The sequence below is a fragment of the Ctenopharyngodon idella genome, chromosome 16, assembly GCF_019924925.1.
Source record: "Ctenopharyngodon idella isolate HZGC_01 chromosome 16, HZGC01, whole genome shotgun sequence".
NCBI classification, from domain to species: Eukaryota; Metazoa; Chordata; class Actinopteri; order Cypriniformes; family Xenocyprididae; genus Ctenopharyngodon; species Ctenopharyngodon idella.
Window position 1 is genome coordinate 4,235,126 of NC_067235.1, and position 19,484 is coordinate 4,254,609.

The window sequence follows — 19,484 nt, forward strand, 5'->3', positions numbered from 1 at the left end:
ATGGCAGTCTGAATGCAGGATGAATGCAGGTTGAGAGAAATCACATAAGCAGACTGAACGATCTGGCGATAAATAACTGAAGAACCAGGGTTTAAATACTGCAGGCAGATGAATTGATTTGAAACAGGTGAGTCACATTCAGCAATCAGCCACAGAAAGGAGTGCATGGCCACGCCCCAGGATACACCAACTCACAGACAAACAAACACAGACACAAAAACCAATCCCTGACAACATTTTTATCATCATTTACAAAATACTGCAGAAAGAATACAAGAAATAGTTTTCAAGTATTTTATACACAAAAGCAGCAGTTGGTGTGCAGGCACAAGAGGACTGTAGTAAGCATTCTCAGTCCTTTGTTGTGCAACTTCTGGATTGCAACAGAGTACATGGTGGTCAAAAAGAGGGAAAGCTCAGATAAACTAAGACTCACTTCTGTTTATTGTTTCATCGTCCTCTTCCTTTCCTTTTGCAGTCATCCATGCACATTTTTTTTCTCTCTGTAAAGTTCACCCATTGACATTCTACACAAGCAAAGTTACTTTCAGGCCAATTCACAAACACATGGCTACAAACTCCTGACGCACTTCTGCATTTTACAAAGCAGAATAATAGTACATACTGTGTCTTTCATTACAGCCAATCGTGTCAATTGGCTTCAATACAAAGTTTATGACTATTTTCATTGGTGTATTTCAAGTGTATTATAATTATTCATTATGGTTCTAGCAATGCATAATGCATAAACATCAGGTAAGATGAGTCCAAATCAAAATAAGACCAAACAAATGACCTACATGTTTGCATACATAGGGTATGTTACAGTATAACTAATTTCTCAACAATTTATTGCAGTGATATAAAACTACACTAAATAAACACAGACAAATGTTTCACATGGAGAGTTTCATAGATTTGTATACAGGTTATACTATGGTTTCAAACCTCCAGAATTACTTGCTAGGCACCAGAGGTGTCAAATTCAATCAGGTCTGCAATCAAGCACCAGGTCTCCCCGTCCCGTCCAAACCATTCATTATTTTGACAATGACGATTATTGATTGTGAAAACCTCCCCAATGTGACAGCTATGCTGTTTTGTCCCAGCTGGGTCACATCAGCTGTGTGTCTGCCATCAGACCAAATCAAATCTCACCTCATAGAGCATGTCATTATGGCTGTCTCTCAAATGTGCTTGCCTACAATGCCCTGGATAAAGTCATTACAGTGAAGAGGTGAATGCTTTTTTGTTCTTTTGTCTGTCTACAATGCTGGTATGACATGATAGTAGAAAACATCTAATTTCATGATGTGCATTGTGTATCATGAGTGTTTGAGGATTCTGTTTGTGTGCTAATGTGTCTGTGTCAGTGGTGGGGGAGGATATACTAAGATACATCTGGAGAACAGGTGAAAATAATTTTGAAGACAAACCCTTTCCAAAGTAATTGGAGGAACTGCATCAAAGAACTTGACCTTTATAAAATGCTGGGAATAACTAATAAAGAACCATGAGGAGAATTTGCCAGATGGTATGTATGTGTATATCAGGTCAATTGTAACTTGGTTCAGAGCTAAGGGCATTTTAGGCCATCTAGGCCTATACCATAAATCATGCAAGACACCATTTGTCTGTCCCAAAACCTAGTGTAGTTGCTTTCTACTTCCTATATAGGCACATTACAACACATTGCACTGGAACACATTACAAAGATAACATGGTGATTCCCTAAGCATAAATATACAAAGCACAAAGGAATATTGTTTAGAAAAGTCCAAAATAGGTTAATCGATATTGTCAACCCAGCCCTACAAAAAGGCACTCTAAATTTCAGCTAATTCCAATTCTGTCATTTATGACACAATGCTTCTCCACCACTGACAAGTTTTTCTGACAATCCCTGTTTTCACTGTTATATAGTTATATCACTATTATATAGATCTGCGTAAACCAGAAGGAGCACAAGTTAGCTAATGTGATCATCAAACATTCAAACAGCATCAAACCTGCCAAGAGTTACCGAATGAAATATTGAACCCACAAAAAGGTAATGACTGTGAAGCTTTGAGGATAAAAAGCAAAAATGGGATGTGCTTGATATTAAAAAAAGTATGGTGACCAGGAGGGGACATAGGCGGTTTTGTCGTGGCCACGAGATATTAATTAGTGGGAATATGATAATATGTCCTGGCCACATCTTGTCGAGATAATGACATCCTTATGCCGTGGCCTCGAGATCTTATTGTCATGAACTGCCCAAGACACAAGGTTGAGGATCCAGATGCAGAAGTTTATTAAGAGTAATCCACAATTGCAATCCACAAGATATTGACTGTGTTTGTGGTCTTCCTGTCAAACCTAATTCCTGCATATATGATTGTATGAGTTTTCCCAGGGCAAAATGATATCAGTGCAGTTTCGCTACAGTTGTTAACACAGTGTTGATGGCCTTAACTCGTGTTGCGGCAAAATGTTCTGGATTGTATTACCACACTACACTGCCTATCACTCTTTTTTAGAGTGAACTGAGTTCTAATTTACAGTTCATACTCGACAGAGCATATACAGCAGTTCAAACACCCTAGGGTTGTGTGTTTTACTAGCTTATTACAGCAAGCGTACATTGGAAGCCTTTTGAGAGTATTCAAAAGGGAGCATTTAGAAAATAATCAGTTTTATGGTACTGACTCTTTGGGGGAAAAACATAAGTAGAATGATTTAGCAAAATAATGAAGATTTAATAAGATTTAACTTGGATGACTGCATGCCATGAGTAATGTTAGAGTCTTTATGATTCACGTGTAATGATCATTATTGTAATTGAGTAGCAATGACGCAAGAGACTGGTGGGCTTTCAGGGCTTATATGCATTAGATAATTTATAAGCTCCCTGACAATACTCACCCACAAAGCAAGATGTTTTGTCTCTGCTGCTGTGTCAACTAATGGAGGGAGTCCTCTCGTGAATGACACTAATCTATAAAAACAAACCAAAACATGACATTAAGATACATTTCCCTCTAGGGGTTAAACAAAAAAACTTTATCTTAGACAATAAGACATGTATGATGTTATTTATTCTGAGGAGTCACTAACTTGGTGTTTTTAATGAAACTTTCAGCACAGCTACAGAATCAGTGGCCCCAGGAGCAACCTGACTTAAAATGCTTTTTATTTCCAAATAACAGTATCTCTTCAGTTCATGGCCTCAAATTTGCAAACTTACCAGTCCAGAGCCTTAACCACTGGGTTAGTATCTGCAAAAATGTAACACTCCCACAGCGCACTGTCCTATGTGAATGGACCCTAAAGGCCCCGATATACATGAAATATGAAAAGTTCATATATATACATATATATGAAAAGTTTGCTCTGGCTGGTAAACACCTTTTGAACTACCATTGGTCCATGGCGATTATGTAATAGGTAGGCGTGGCTCTGAGGCTACATGTGACTTCAGTGGTTCAACCTTAATGTTATAAAGCGATGAGAATACTTTTTGTGTTCCAAAAAAAACAAAATAACGACTTTATTCAACATTATCTAGTGAAGGGTGGTTTCAATGGTTCACCTGTCTTTGAATTGTTGAATAAAGTCATTATTTAGTTTTTTTGGTGCACAAAAGTACTCGTCGCTTCATAACATTGAGGTTGAACCACTGTAGTGACATGAACTGTTTTAAATATGTCTTTGGTAGCTTTCTGGTCATCTGAAAGTGTTAATTATCTTGCTGTCAATGGTGGCCTCACTGAGCCATCGGATTTTATCAAAAATATCTTAATTTGTGTTCCAAAGATGAACGAAGGTCTTACGGTTGTGGAACGACATGAGGGTGAGTAAATAATGACAGAATTTTTATTTTTGGGTGAACTAACCCTTTAAGTAATAAAAATTATGCTTAGCATAGTGTATCAGGGTAAAACAAAAACACGTTTTCGAAGAAGGATTGATGATGCGTTGACTCAATATTTAAATTTTGTTCATTTTGAACAAAAAAATAAATAAATACATAGTGCACCTTTAAGGATATTGAATGAACTGTATGTCAGACTTACATATTGTTGCCCAAGAGCAGATCTATGCATGTCCATATGTATGTCATAGAAAAAAGAAACTATGACTCTAACCATAGATTGAGAAATAGCTCCAACCACACAAATTTGCAATGCTGTTTGCAAATATCCGATACAGCATCACTGTGTTTAAAGTGTACACCTTCACAAACTGTTATTGTATTATATGAGGAAGTTTGGGGGAAGAAATGAATCAATTTTAGCTGTGGTTGAAAGCAAAAGAGAGGCAAGCAAACAGTTTCACCGCAACACTAACAAGCAGGTTACAGCACAAGTAATCCAGATTTTTTCAGATGCATTTTAAATAAAGCAGTTTTAGTCTTTATTAAACATAAAACTTTCTGAAGGCCTCTTGAGAAAATCACTTGAGCAGACAGCTCCACTATAAGGCTTTAGTGTCTCCTGCACTGGTAAGATGCATCAAGCTGACTTTCAAAGTGCCCGCATGCTTTCCAAGGTTTGTTTGATCTTTCCTAATGTATCGGCATCTTTCCCCCTAAATAGAGCTTAATTTTGTTTTCATTTTCTTTGTTCACATTGCTTAAACAATTCATTAGTGCAACCGCAGGAGGGAGATGTCTTTTCATGCAAACCCACCCAAAGGGTCATGGTTCACATAGTGACTTGATGTGTATTAATTCTACCAACAAACACCAGCACGTCCTAGAGTTTATTTTAATAAATCAATGAACTTTGGGCCTGTTAAGATGACAGCATATATAATGTGATGGTAGAAATGTGTCACCTGGTTAATTCTGCTATATTGTTCAACCCTAGGTACTGTGTATCCGTGATGCCAAACAGAAAACTATAGTCAAATCTGCATATTGTGTTTCATATACATAAATGTAATAATTTTTCACATCACAACACTCTACTTCTGTCTGGTGTAGGTTGTTTGCATGTAGTATTTAATGCAGTGAAATTTAATTAATATACTTTAATCTAATATTCTTCTTATTCTAGCTTACGCTACTCTAAGCAATGTCTGAAACTTGTATTGTGAGCACTTCTTGTGTCTATTTGCCTCTTCACGATGACTCAGTTGTTGTGTTGCTCACTTGTAAGTTGCTTTGGATAAAAGCGTCTTCAAAATGAATAAATGCAAATGTAAAATGTAATAAAATCTTTTTAGATTTCAAATAATGTGAAGCTATTGTTTTGCGCCAATGCCAAACTTTGCATTTGATAGCACTGACCTTATCTCTACATCCATCCATAAACAAAAAGTGAAAACAATTAAGTGAAATGATATAATTTGAACTTATTTTGTCCCAGTAAGCAGCAGGGCTGTGCAAAATCCAGAATCAAATACTTGGCTCTCTTTCAATTAAATTGAGTGAATTTGAACTGAATTGGCCACAACATATAAGTACTTGTACTGGAATATAAAATGGTACAGTATGACAGGAAAAGGAATTTACTGAATTATAATTCGGAGAAATTCAACACAGGTAATGCTGTGGGGAAATTAAGTGTTTTTCCACTCTGACTTCCTTACATTCACATTTGAATTGCAATTGTGTTTAAAAGCCATTCTCGGTTCAAATCTAAATAGTGCGCAACTCTGGTAAGCAGGAAGTTCTCTCAACATCCTTATGGATGGTTGTTTGCCCTCTCTACAGAGGCAGCGTGTCTGACTGTGTTTCCTCTGGAGAGCGTGGAGAGAGGTTGCGGGCTGTTTTTCCTCTCAGCAGTCTGCTTTCTGATAGCAGGGCTTTGAACCTTATCTTCCCTGCAATGAGTTATGTGGGCCAAGTCTTCACCAAATAGTATACTTCTTGCCTCACACTTGGCTTGCATAACTGTTTCTTTGCCCATCTCTGTAGCCTCTTCACTGAGATCAGCCTTCCTTTCAGACTCTGCACTTCTAGCTGTCACAACTTGTTGAGCAAAGTCCCTTGAGAGCTGCTTGAACTGAGCTCTGAGATCTTGGCATCTTGAGACTTATTTTCACTGTTGGGTTTTGCATATATTTTAAAATATTTTTTAAATGTAATTTATTCTTCGGATGTCAACGCTGAATTTTTGTAGCATCATTACTCCAGTCTTCAGTGTCACATGATCCTTCAGAAATCATTCTTATATGCTAACTTGCTTCTCAAGAAACATTTCTTACTATCAATGTTGAAAATTGATTAATGTTTTTGCTGCTTATTGTTGTGAAAAAGTTTTGATTGATGTTGTAACCTCCATTCCCTGATGGAGGGAACAAGACGTTGTGTCGATGTAGTGACACTATAGGGCTCACACTTGGGAAGCCCCAAATACCTCTGATACTAAAGAAAAGGCCAATGAGAATTGGTGAGTGGAATTTACATGCCATTCCCCCGGACATACGGGTATATAAGAAGGAGACAGCTTACACCGCTCATTCAGGTTTGTGCTGATGAGCCGAGACAGTGTCCCAGCCATTTCAGCGGGTAGTTCAGTGTTGTGGACACAACGTCTTGTTCCCTCCATCAGGGAACGGACATTGCAATAGTAGCCAAGACGTTTCCTATCTGTCTCTCACTTTGACATTGTGTCGATGTAGTGACACTAGGAGTCCCTATGGAAAATGCCACAACCAGCTGAACCGTGTTACAAGGTTTTGCAGTTCAGTTGTCGGCAAGCTGCTGCATGCACTCTGCTACATCATAACCTTTCTAATGCCCCACGTAAGCCTCACCATACCACTCAGGGACAGTAAGGACTGTACTTACAATGGGAATAGCTTCAACCATTTCTTGACCTTTTTTTTTTTTTAAATAAAGGGTAAAAACTGACAGCTGTGCAGACCAGGAGTTTACACTTGGAAAAGTGATTTTTTACCTATTCAGAAAAAAAGGGCACTACAGAGCAGATGGTTAGAGGAGGGTGCTGGGGGTGTGCTCTCTGAAAGTCGACAACAATCTCCTTAGTGTGTTTGCACTTCCAGGAGGTACGGCAAGCCTTGGGTTTGGTATGCCACAAAATGGCATCCACAATCCAGTGGCCAATCCTCTGTTTGGAGACAGCCTTCCCCTTTCTGCTGTCCCCTGTAACAGACAAATAGCTGCTCTTGAGAATCTGAAACATCTTTCCAGTTCAAAATAAATAATGGTGCACTAGACACACCAAGGATAATACTGGGTCTGCCTCAACACGAGGGAGTACTTACAAGTTCACCACTTGATCCCTAAATGGGGTAGTGGGAACTTTGGTCACATAGCCAGGCCGGGGTCTCAGGACAACGTGAGAGTATGCCAGGCCGGACTTAAGGCACGCTTCGTTACCAGAGAGCAGAGAGTAGGTCTCCAGCCCTTTTAATGGAAGTGGGCATGTTCAGGTGGACCGTCTTTAAAGATAGGGTGCTAAGCTTGACTGACTCCAAGGGCTCTAACAGAACTCTTTGCAGGGCCAGCGGCACCAAGGAGAGGTCCCAAGAGGGAATAAGGTGCGGCCTCAGAGGATTTAACCTCCTTGTGCCTCTGAGGGGAGGGGAGAGACGTGGATTTTTGGGCCAAATTGTGCTCTGCCTCAGGAGAATTAGACAGGGAGGGGCTGTCACGAGGAGCGTGCAGCAAACTAAGTGTGGTTGGGCCAGTATGGCACAACAAGCAGACTTGCTCTCCATCCACCATGATTTTGCACAGCATCTGTGCAAACAGGCTCACTGGGGGAAATGTATATTTGCATAGACACCTGGGCCAGCTGTGTGCCAGTGCATCCATGCTGAGTGGAGCCTCGGTCAGGGAGTACCATAGCAGGCAGTGTGAGGATTCCTGGGAAGCAAACAGATCTCCCTGTACTTCACCACCTCAACTCCAAATCAGCTGAACCACCTGGGGATGGAGTCTCCACTCTCTTCAAAGCGTCACTCATCACAAGAATGCATCTGCTGTGCAATTGAGCTCACCTGGGATGTGAGCAGTAACTTTAGTCACTGCTGACTCCAAAGAAGGATATGGCGGGCAAGTTGTAATATGCAATGAGAGTGTATGTCGCCCTGGCAATTTATATATGCCATTGTCGCATTGTTGTCCATCTGGACCAACACGTGCTTGGAGCAAGGGGTCAAAAACTTTGCAGGGCCAGCAGTACTTCTACCAACTCGAGGCAGTTGATATGCAAATTAAGTGAACAGCAAATGCCGAGGTTGGCCGGCAGGATTTTACAAGACCCCGTCACATTTCTTGTTTTCTTTCTTTGAGTGGCTCCCTTCAAGTCAACGACTTCACTGCCTAGGCTGTAGGACACAAAGGAGGAAGGCAACCTTCATTCCTAAAGTGATGCAGCTTTTAAATTCTCAATCATCTCTGACCCCCATGCTTACCATGTCGTGATGTTTTTTTTTATTATTATGTTTTTAACTGCACATATACATATATATAGCAGGGGTCAAAAACTTTGCAGGGCCAGCAGTACTTCTACCAACTCGATGCAGTTGATATGCAAATTAAGTGAACAGCAAATGCTGAGGTTGGCTGGCAGGATTTTACAAGACCCCATCACATTTCTTGTTTTCTGTCTTTGAGTGGCTCCCTTCAAGTCAACGACTTCACTGCCTAGGCTGTAGGACACAAAGGAGGAAGGCAACCTTCATTCCTAAAGTGATGCAGCTTTTAAATTCTCAATCATCTCTGACCCCCATGCTTACCATGTCGTGATGTTTTTTTTTATTATTATGTTTTTAACTGCACATATATATATATATATATATATATATATATATATATATATAAATAATGCACGCTGTCACAGTGACTGATTCTAAATCCATACTGAGAAAAACAATGCTTTGCACTGGAGAGAGCTTGTTCTTTTCGTAGTTGACTCGAAGCTCCAACGGCTGAGGTGCTTGTACACCAGGTCCCTGTGTGCACATAAAAGAGCTGGAGAGCACATTAGAGTTAGCCAGTCATCGAGAGGGAGAAAAAGGGAAAAATGAGGCATGAGAATGTGTCTTTTAGGGCTATTGACGCATACCAATCTTGAGGTGTTTCTGTGTCACCATGATTCGTATTCTTCTAGGTCAGTGTGACTGTTGTGTGTAGCAGCCCCTTTGAACATGTTCTAGTTAGTACAGTCAAAGCAGTCTTGAAGAGCTGAGCTTGCACCCTCTGGCCATTTTTGATGTTCTTGGTGGATGGTTTCTCGCGTTTCTTCAATGGCTTGTAAGTGGGGATTAGCAGGACAGAGATATGATCTGAATGGCCGAGGTGGGGGTGCGGGACGTTTTGTAGGTCCAGTGTGTTCTCCCCCATTGTAAATATAAAGTTGTTTTGGTGAAACTTTGGTAACGTGCCTGAGATTCACTTGATTGAAATCCCCTGCAATGATGTAAACCCCTCGGGGTGGCTGTTCTGAGTGTGCAACTCTCCCAGTGTGTCCTTTACGTTTGCGCTCGGTGGAATGTACACAGCCGCAATAATGACAACAGTAAATTCTCTCAGCAGATTTTTTGATCAATATTCTACATTCATAGAACAGAAACTGAGTAACTGAGTAACTAACGATCTGATTCCTGCCGCTGTTTTGACTTCTTTACATATTTTAAGTTCTTCACGAGTTGTCAGCCCCATCATATACCATCATATGTACCCACATACAGCAAGCGCATTTAGCCCAGCACACTGCATTATTTTGGATGTTCGACAAGTTCTGTCACAAAATATTCATCATAAAAAGCATTTTCATCATTTTGTATCTTTAGGTTCGTGTTAAAAATGACAGTGTGAATGCTAAATGATCCAGGACTCTCACATTGGATAAGAACAGCAACGGGATGGCAGGTTTGGTGAGGTTAGCCTTTAGCTTTGCCTGGGAGCCTCTGTGCTTGTCGCATTTCTATGTTCGTGCTGCTGCTGAACCAGAGAGAGCAGTTTTAAACCACACAGTAGTTATTTCAAAGACTATATAGAAATACGCTTCATTCCTATTAGTTATGAATGGGAGAAACTGCAACGCAAAAATATGGAATACGACACGCCTTCTAAGTAAAAGAGCCAATCGCTGATTGATAAAGTCATTGCGTCACTGCAGCTGCTGTTAGAAGAAGCATTGGCTCATCTAGCCTGAAAAATAAGCTTTTTTAATGCTATTTGAGCATAAGAAACAACATTTATGGGATAGTATATGTCAGATTTTGTTGCTGATTTGAAATATGTTATTTAATTGTGAGTTTGCCAAGCAGTTTTTGAGATTTCAGGATTCCCCCATTCAAATAGATATAGGACTTGGTCTTGGATGCCTGAAACAGCTGCCAAATATTCAAATTATCACAGAAGTACTAAGATAAAAGTTTACAGTTAGGATATAAACACTGGACATCAGATAGCGATCATAGAGCAAATCGAAACTAAAGTGGCGCTTCAAATAACTGTTGTATTACCTTGTTACGCCACTAGGTGGCAACAAGTGACTTTGTCACTGAATCATTCATTCAAAAAGATTTGATTTGATCTCTAGTAAATTAGATGTTTTTTTTGTTTAGATGTCTATTCAGAGTCGTGGGAGAATTGCGATCTCTATTTGAAACCAAAAAATCGTGATTCTCATTTTATGCAGAATCATGCAGCTCTATTTCTCAGCATCCCTCATCTCTGCAAGGTTGAGCCATAAGTAGCGCTCCTGGACCACTAAGGTGGACAGTGCCCAACCGAATGCCTGTTCTGTTACATTCGATGCCCATAGGGCGAAATCGGTCTCCCGATCGGTCCCCGAGTTTCTGCATGAGCGCTGGGTGGGGACCACCTTCGTGTATGTCCGTGGCATGCAGGGTGGAGGCAGCCTTTCCAGCATCATTGCAAGTTCTTGCCGTCATGGATGACATGAACTTACATGCTTTGTATGGGAGTCTCGGACGCTTCCTCTGGGTGGCGTTTTGGGGGCATAGGTGCACCACAATCACCTGCTCAACCTGGGGAACGCTGGAGTATTCCCTGGCAGCCCCGCCATCAAGGGTACTAGTGAGAGTGGAAGAACCTGAAAAGCATTTATTTTTAAAGCAGATATTGAAGGAAAAGCAACCAAGTGTTCAAAATACAGTAGATCTTCAATATTGTTTAAAAGCATCCTTGAATGCACCTCATGAATTTAAATGTCCAGATTAATCTAGTAATCTAGACAAAAGGTGCTACTTTGCAGAAGCTAAAATATTACAGTTGATTTGCAATAATTACTCAAAAAAAAGTTCTCACCATCAGAGAAATTCAAGGTTTAAGCACCACCCACGTGCTTACATTCATTCCAAAATACAAGAATCTTTGATTTGTCCAAAAGTAGTCATTATGTATACTATTTACATTTTGTCATTATGTAGTCATAAATATATTTAGTAAAAAAAAAAAAATTAGTGTAATTGTAAAATTAGTGTAAAATTTAGTAATTTAGTGTAATACAAAATGTCAATTCAAGCTGGAAGTAACACGTTCATGATTTTGCAAATCCACACTAAACAGCCCCAGCTACTACCACATGCAGCATCAAAAACCATACCTACTAAGAGCAGGGACTGTCTGCACAGGATATGTTCTAACTTTCAAAAGCAGCTGGACAGACAACAACAGAATGGAACAGAACACACAGGATGTTTTTTCAAAGCTAAACAACTTGACATGGCATCGGTCAAGAGTAAATGCAACATTTCAAGGTATATACACTGCTTCAGGAGCATTCATTTTTATTTTACCTATAGTGTAAAGGTGAAAACAAAACCATGACACATTCAGAGTGGAGCTATGCACAGAGGGTAGGGACATGGGACCGAAACACTGTGAGGTGTTCCTGGAGCCCTGCCAGAGCTCGTGCTGTCTCCTCCCCAGGAAAGAACATCACATCTGCTTCCAAGAAGAACCAGCTGACCCCATCTTCATGTGAGCTCCGTGCGGAGAGCGGATAGGTGCGGACACGCACTGCAGGGACTAATCAATTATACACAGTCATTCTTATCAGCTCTGTTGATGAAGGTGGGGGGAGTGATATATCGCTGATGTCATTGATTTGTAGTGCACTGAGGTATACTTCACCATGTAAATGAAGATATACACCAGGGATAATAGGCAGTGTTTTTGTAAACCACTTGTACAACCGCTTTGTACAATAAATCTGTATGAACAACAAACGCAGATCTGTTCACACATGATCATATACAGTCAAGTTGCATTTACTCCTTTTTGCCCACCTGCTTAATATTTCCAAGGCTCAAAATTGCAACCATTTTGGTCGCATATGCCTCCTAAATTTAATGTGCGTGACCTCAAAATATATTTGGGAGCATTTGTGCGAGTGCAAATAATTGTTGAGGTGCAACCTGTTTTCATTTCTCTACAAAACATTGGCTAATTACTGCACAGTATGTGCCTGCTGTGAGCAAATACAGTAACCGGTCCACCGATCTATCACATAACCAATTAAACTTCCTCTTTACGTTCTTAAGTTTAAAGTAGATTTTAGGTTGGTTAATATTAGCCGTCAATCACTCCCTTTCTCTACGCTCCGTTGTCATGTGACAGGGAGCTAACCAGCACGCAAAATGTAAAGAGCTGAAGAGAGAAGATAAGAACAGTTAGTAGATCGTAGAACCACTGGCACCAAAAAAAGGTTTGTTTAAAAAAAGCTCAATTTTTACTCAAATTTTACAAAACTACCATTTTCTGGGTTTAAACAGATTATCTGAAAGTGTACAATAACAGGCAGCTTTTCATATTCACATGACAGCCGTGCAACAACGTCAAGCCCTTCAGTACATTACCATAACATGAAAGAGCCTTCAAACCTTTAATTACCCCACCATGTGCAATCATCGAGAGATCAGCCTGTTTTCTTTATAGTCTTCAAAACATCATAGTGATGACAGAGTCTTGGACTGACCAGAGATGATGACTCAGCACTAGGTGCAGGGGGGCATCTCAGAGGAACTAAAAGGCTGTATGATGGACAGAGTTTCATGAGAACACAGCCTACTGCGCAGTTGCTCAACCTTCATTATGTGTTTATTGTTTCAGTCCAAAACCCATTGTGCAAGCAAACCCCCGTCTACTTGAAACTGTCAGTCACAACAGACAGTCCAATCACCAGCCTCATGTAGATCACACCCCTGACAAACATTCACAATTTGCTCAATGAGTTATCTGTGCAACTCTGGCAAAAGTCTCATTTTCTTTCTAAAGGGCTAGTGGATTGCTTTTATTTTACTCTTCTAGCCAGTAAGTGCTTTCCCAAAACCATCATTAGCCAACAATGGTCGCTAGATGCATTTTTACCAACATAGTTCAACGATTTGGCATTTCCCCAAAACTGTAGTTCCAGCAAACGCTTGCAAACAGTTTTTGAAGAGTGAACATGTACATAAATGCTTATGGGAATTCTGGAGTATGACATATGAGGAAACCTGTGATGAATTAAACATTAAATAAAACAAAACAACAGAGAGCAAAAACAGTGAAATAATTTTCCGATCACTACAGCAGCATGTTGTTGTGGAGAAAGCTGATGACTGAATTAATTAATTGCGTGTAGGCTATGCCGCATGTACGCCAATTACATACTGCATTAAGTGATTTTAAAGATAAACTGCTTTCTTTTGTTTGTGTAAACACTATGATTTTTGCCACAATTTGGACGTCTGAGACAAATTTTGTGAATCTCGGATCTAAAATCTGAAGTCTTTGATCCTTAGTTTGACATTATCACCGACAGCCGATTAATGACCATTGTGATCAAATTTGACTACCCATGAAATTCTGGCAGTGTCAGAAGATTTGACGCACATTCCTGCAGTGTGGCTTCCCCTACGACAACCGTCAAATCAAAAACCAAAAGGAGCACTGAACCTGATGACGCAATTAGTGAGACAACAACAAACCACCACATGCTCCACGCACAAAGTTGTTTTTTTTTCCAGTTTTCTTTTCAAGAGATGCCATGATCAAAATTAACGCTAGACACTTTCTATCCCGCATGTACACGCAGCTCACGTCACGGAACGTGTCACAGATTGATGATGTAAAACTGCGAACGAGTCTTCTTGCATGCGTTAGTTTTTAACTCGTCTTCACTGCCGTACAGTGTGACATGGCTTACAGCTGGGATCATGTTTGTACATTCTGACAAGCAACAGTTGTAATAGACTGCTATTATAAATTGTACAGTGTGTACCGGCTTTAATCTAAGCCCTGTCTGTGAAACCTGGCGCAAGTATATTCATATATCTGAATCTTAAGGTGGTTTCTTGCTAAAATACTGTTTCCAGTCCCAGCTTAATATGCATAATCAACTATAGGTAAGATTTTTGTACATTGTAGGGATTAAAAAAATCCTTTTTCTCTTTAAAAAGAGAAAAAGGATTTTTTCTCTGCTGTCTAGTACTTAATTTTTTACTTGCCCTGCCACAAAAAAAAGATTTTTATTTTTAGCAATATACTTTTATTTATTTGCTAGAAATATTTATATTTTTGATTATGTGTTACTATTTTTGTTTGCTTGTTTCACTGTTTTTTTTTTTTTTTCCTTTCGAAAATTATACACCTACGATGTAACTCCATAAATTCATTAACACACTTTTGCCGGAAAAACAAATGTTATGTCACAATACAAAACACATAATTTTTTTTAAAATGTCAAACTGTTCAAAATTAAAGGCACACTATATAAATTTTCACCGCTAGAGGTTCCTTGTTCAAAACAAAGGCTTAGCTTGATGATACCTTGATTTCACAGAATCATGGGAGGCATTGTCTTCACGTCTACAGCTGGTAGAAAAGAATCCGAACGAACTCAGGCAGAAATTATATTCATGAATGAGATTATTAACGTTACTATAGTATGAAGCAGATCAGGACCGAGTGATGTGTGAGCAGAAACGAGGCCGCTGGAGCAATTGCTAATGAAAGACGAGCGCGACACACGTCTCTAGAGCAGCGGAGCTTTTATTATGCCTTAGTCTCCACTTCTTCCGGTCAAGCGTATGTGGGGTAAAGCAGCATCGTTTATCATATTGGATACATTTGTGTGTTGAAAGTTGTTATAATGCTACTCTGTGTTTTCGCTCGGTGGCTGCTATGAGACACTTAATGCACACTGCAGTTCCCTTTCAGTCGGTCATGTTCGACGTACGTCAGTAGTGACAGACGAATCAGCTTCGAGTGAAACTAAACCAGCGAATGGAATTGGCGTGCGATATTTGCATAGCGCGCACCGCCCCCGCAAGGTTTGTATAAATACGGAAGCGGATGCAGTCGCACTCTGTCTTTCGCTTCGGAGCCAACCTATTGTCTTCCTGCTATTGACAGAGTGAATTTCTTAAGCCTTTGAAGAGCCTTGTTTCACTGTGCTGGTTAAGGCACCCTACAGCGAAGCCGCAAGCCTTTCACAGAGCGAGCTATTTATACAGCTCTCAACTGCTGCTTTCACAGCATTGTTTCTGCCCATTGGTTTGCAATTTGGGCCGGTTCCTCTGTGCGTGTGACTCAGGGAGTGGTGTATTTGCAGTCACATCGTGGCTGTTCCCTGTGTGCTTCAGCATAAAGAACAAGAGCTGAATTTCCCCCTTCTAAAAGAGCTTCACAAACAAACACTGCGTCTTTTTCAAAATATCATTTCGTCTGTGCGTTACTGGATGCGGTCGTTTCCTGATCCCCGCTGATGGTCACAATCGCTGTGTCACATGCCTGGGCATTCAGCATGCTGAGGCAGCTTTTGTGGATAGTTCATGTTCTCACTGCAGGAACATGACTATCTCAGTGTTGAAGTCTAGACTCTCGTTCCTTGTTTCTCAGGGAGCGGGGGTCCCCTCCCCCATGCCCCTTTCAGCCGTTTTCTCTAGCTCCGGTCAGGGGAGCGGCGCGTCGGCGTGTAGGAAGAGTGACCTGAGGATGTCTGAGCTCTGCTCCGCGGGCCCCTTTTCCCTCTACAACACTGCAGTCTGTGGTGTTACCGGAGGATCGCGGTGATCCCTCTGTTGAGCGACCATCCGTTTCCTTCGGTGCGCCTGCGGACAAGCAGATTTCGATTGCGGCATCAGAAGGTGAGCTGGAGTCCTCGGGAGATGAAGACTCGGCTGCGCTGCCTCCCTCCGGGACCGTAGCGCTGCTCGAGCCTGATCCCGAGTTGACAGCTATGCTTTCCCAGGCTGCCGAGAAGTCTGGCCTGTCTGGAATCCTCCACCGCGCCCCGAACCTTCTCAGCTGGACGATTGGTTTCTTGGGGAGGCTCGTGCTGGTCCTCAGCATCCTGCCCCAGTACCTTTCTTTCCAAAGGTGCATGAGAAGGTGACCAAGTCGTGGAGAACGCCGTATAGCGTTCGTGCCAGGCCTGGTCCCTCTTCCGCATTCACCGCTCTGGATGGCTGGTGTGGTGAACCGCGTCTCCCATCCCGGGCCTGTAAATTCTCGTCTAGCGTCTAGCCATGGCCCTGCTACAGGTCTACCAGGCCAAAGCGCTCATGGACATGCCCCAGGGTAGTCCTGACCAACAGCTGCCGGGGGAGCTGCACGCTGCCACCGACCTCGCTCTCCGGGCGACTAAGGTGACGGCTCGCTCCGTTGGACAAGTGATGGCTACACTTGTGGTCCAGCAACGCCACCTGTGGCTGACCTTGGCGGACATGAGGGAGACTGATAAGTGTCGGTTCCTGGACTCCCCCGTGTCTCAGGTCGGCTTATTCGGCAACGCGGTCGAGAGCTTTGCCCAGCAGTTCTCGGCCGCACAGCAGCAGACTGAGGCCATCAAACACATCCTGCCCCGGCGGTCTGCTGCTGCCTCCACCTCACTGCCGGCTGCGCAACCTCAGTCTGCTCATCGCCGAGGGTCCTCCGCCCCTGCTAAGTCTGTGAAGCAGCAGCCTCTACCCACCAGACAGCAGGGAGCCGGTCGCGGACGTGGCGCCCAGCCCGCTCAGACCCCAGCCAAGCCGGGTGGCAAGAAAACTAGGAAGCAGTCCTGAGACGGGCGACCTGGAGGAGAGGATGTCAGCTCTTCGGGAGATGATGCCCGCATCTCTCCCTCCCCTGGAGGAGGACCGGGGGAATTTGTGTCTCGTATTGTCCCATCGCTGGCTCTCCGATACCCACCTTTTCACAAAAAGAGCTGTTTCCCAATCCTCCAGGTCCCAAGAGGGCGCTGCTGGCAGTGTGCGGTGCCCCGCCTCGCCACTCTCAGCCCCCTCTCACCTCGCCAGCAGGTCCCAGTGCCACCTCACAGAGTCCGACCCCACTTCGGGCCGCTATGCCGTCCGATTCGGGTCCCAGTACTTTGCCTCGCTGCCCCACGCCAGGTACGTCTGTGCTGCCTTTGGTCCCGCTGAGTCTGGGAGCCTGGTTAGCGCTTCCCAGCCCGTCCCGCTGGCTTATTCGCAGACTCAGCTATGCTATTCAGATCGCCCGGCGTCCCCCGGTGTTCAGGGGTGTCCACTACACTTGCGTGTCCCTGGACAATGCACCTGTTCTCCGGGCGGAGATTGCTGTCCTCCTGGCGAAGGATGCAATCGAGCCGGTCCCTCCAGCCATTATGAAGTCATTTTCGAATGCATCCGTCCCCACGATTGGTTTGCAGCGTTAGACCTGAAGGACACGTACTTTCATGTCTCGATTCTGCCTCGACACAGACCCTTCCTACGGTTTGCATTCGAGGGTCGGGCATATCAGTACAAAGTCCTACCCTTCAGGCTGGCCCTGTCGCCCCATGTCTTTACCAAGGTTGCGGAGGCGGCCATTGTTCCACTCAAGGAACAGGGCATTCGCATTCTCAACTACCTCGACGACTGGCTCATTCTGGCCAGCTCACAGGAGCAGTTGTGCGAACACAGACACATGGTGTTAGCTCATCTCAGCTGGTTGGGGCGTCCGTGTTACCGAACTGCCATCGTACCCTCACTCAGTGGTCGGACCCTTCGTTCCTGCGGGCAGGAGTTCCCCTCGAACAAGTGTCCAGGCATGCTGTGGTCTCCACAGATGCCTCCGCCACCAGGTGGGGAGCCACGTACAACGGCATGCAGTGTCAGGTCTGTGGACAGGGCCAGCTCTGCTGTCACCTGTCAGATGAGTCTCCCCCTATCTCTAGGCTGGAGCCATCCCAGGGACTCCATATGCGCACTGCCCACGGCCAGTCCATATGTGTATTTCCACGTAATTCCTCCCCGGCAGGGTAGGTTGTGGCCTCCACAGCGTCCCCTATGGGTTCGCTTTCCCAGTGTTGTCTAAGCCTTACTGAGTGGGTCTTGCGGAACAGCAGTAGACTCTCTCGGTGTAAGCTCGCCCCAAGGTGCGCCAGGTGGCTGGAGCTTTTGCTGGGCGCTGGTAGGGGTCAGTAACTGTGGCGTTTTATTTGGGATCCCAATACGTCGGTCACTACTGACGTACATCAAACATAACCGACTGAAAGGGAACGTTTCGTTACGTATGTAACCCTCGTTCCCTGAAGGAGGGAACGGAGACGTACGTCCTGTCGCCACAGTTCCTGTGCCTTCGCAGTAGTGCAGTAGTTGTCTCCTCAGCGAAAAACAGAGTGCGACTGCATCAAATGTATCAAAACAGTTGCTCATCTGTCTAATAAAACACAATTTATTAAAGCATCTTTGGTGTTTCCATGGTTTCTACAAGATAAAACCGGAAACAGAGACGCGGGTATGATTTCATTGGTAGGCGACGCACTGACACAATTCGTATTCTGGTTAAAACTAATTATTTCTCTGGGATAATGTAACATCTGGGATAATGTAAGTACACAAGTCAACAAAATATATAACACTGTTCTAGTGGTTTTTAGATATTTTAATCCAAAAATTTTACATATTGTGCCTTTAAGAGAAACTCCATTTAACAGAATCTATTGTTTTATCATTTACACAAAAGAACAAACTTCTGCTAGAACAAACTTCTTTCTGGGAAATGTTTTGCCTGACAGATGTGCTTGTGCTACCTTCTTTAACGTCGGAGTGAAAATTAAGTTGTGATAGTCTTTTCTTCCTTATTGTGACGTATATCTAAGTGAAATGGCTTCTGGAACAAGAAAAAATTTAGGGCGGGTCTTGATTATGTCCATGGGGAATTAATTGGATGGTTGTGGTTTGCTATAATTGTGATCTCATGTGAGTGACAGGTCCCCCCGCCTTGTGCCAGTAAACACGTCATTAGAGAAGATATGTTGCTGCAAGAGGGTGGGGAAGTTATTGTGATTAAAGATTACGAGGGCATGTGAATTTAAAAAAAAATAATAATGATGTGCATGGATAAATACTTTATAATAAATACTATTTTGTATCTAATGCAAAGACACTCACACATGATTTTTATACGTGTGTATGGGTTAAATGTCCAGACACTTTTTGGGGTCACTGAATAAATAAAAAATATTTGACTTTATCTGATCTGTTCCCAGCAGCCCTGCAGCACTGGGCATTTTGTGAGCTGTAATGGGAAGGGTCAGAGGAACAGACTGAAAAACACT

The 19,484-nt window shown here is 42.7% G+C and overlaps 1 long non-coding RNA gene across 1 annotated transcript in view; it reads right to left on the reverse strand.

Moving 5' to 3' along the window:
- The window catches only part of LOC127497758 (uncharacterized), a 60,078-nt gene that overhangs the window by 31,565 nt on the left and 9,029 nt on the right, over window positions 1-19,484 (reverse strand). Inside the window, exon 2 of the long non-coding RNA XR_007925649.1 lies at window positions 2,908-2,980. This is a non-coding gene — a long non-coding RNA (uncharacterized LOC127497758). The remainder of the gene's footprint in view (window positions 1-2,907; window positions 2,981-19,484) is intronic.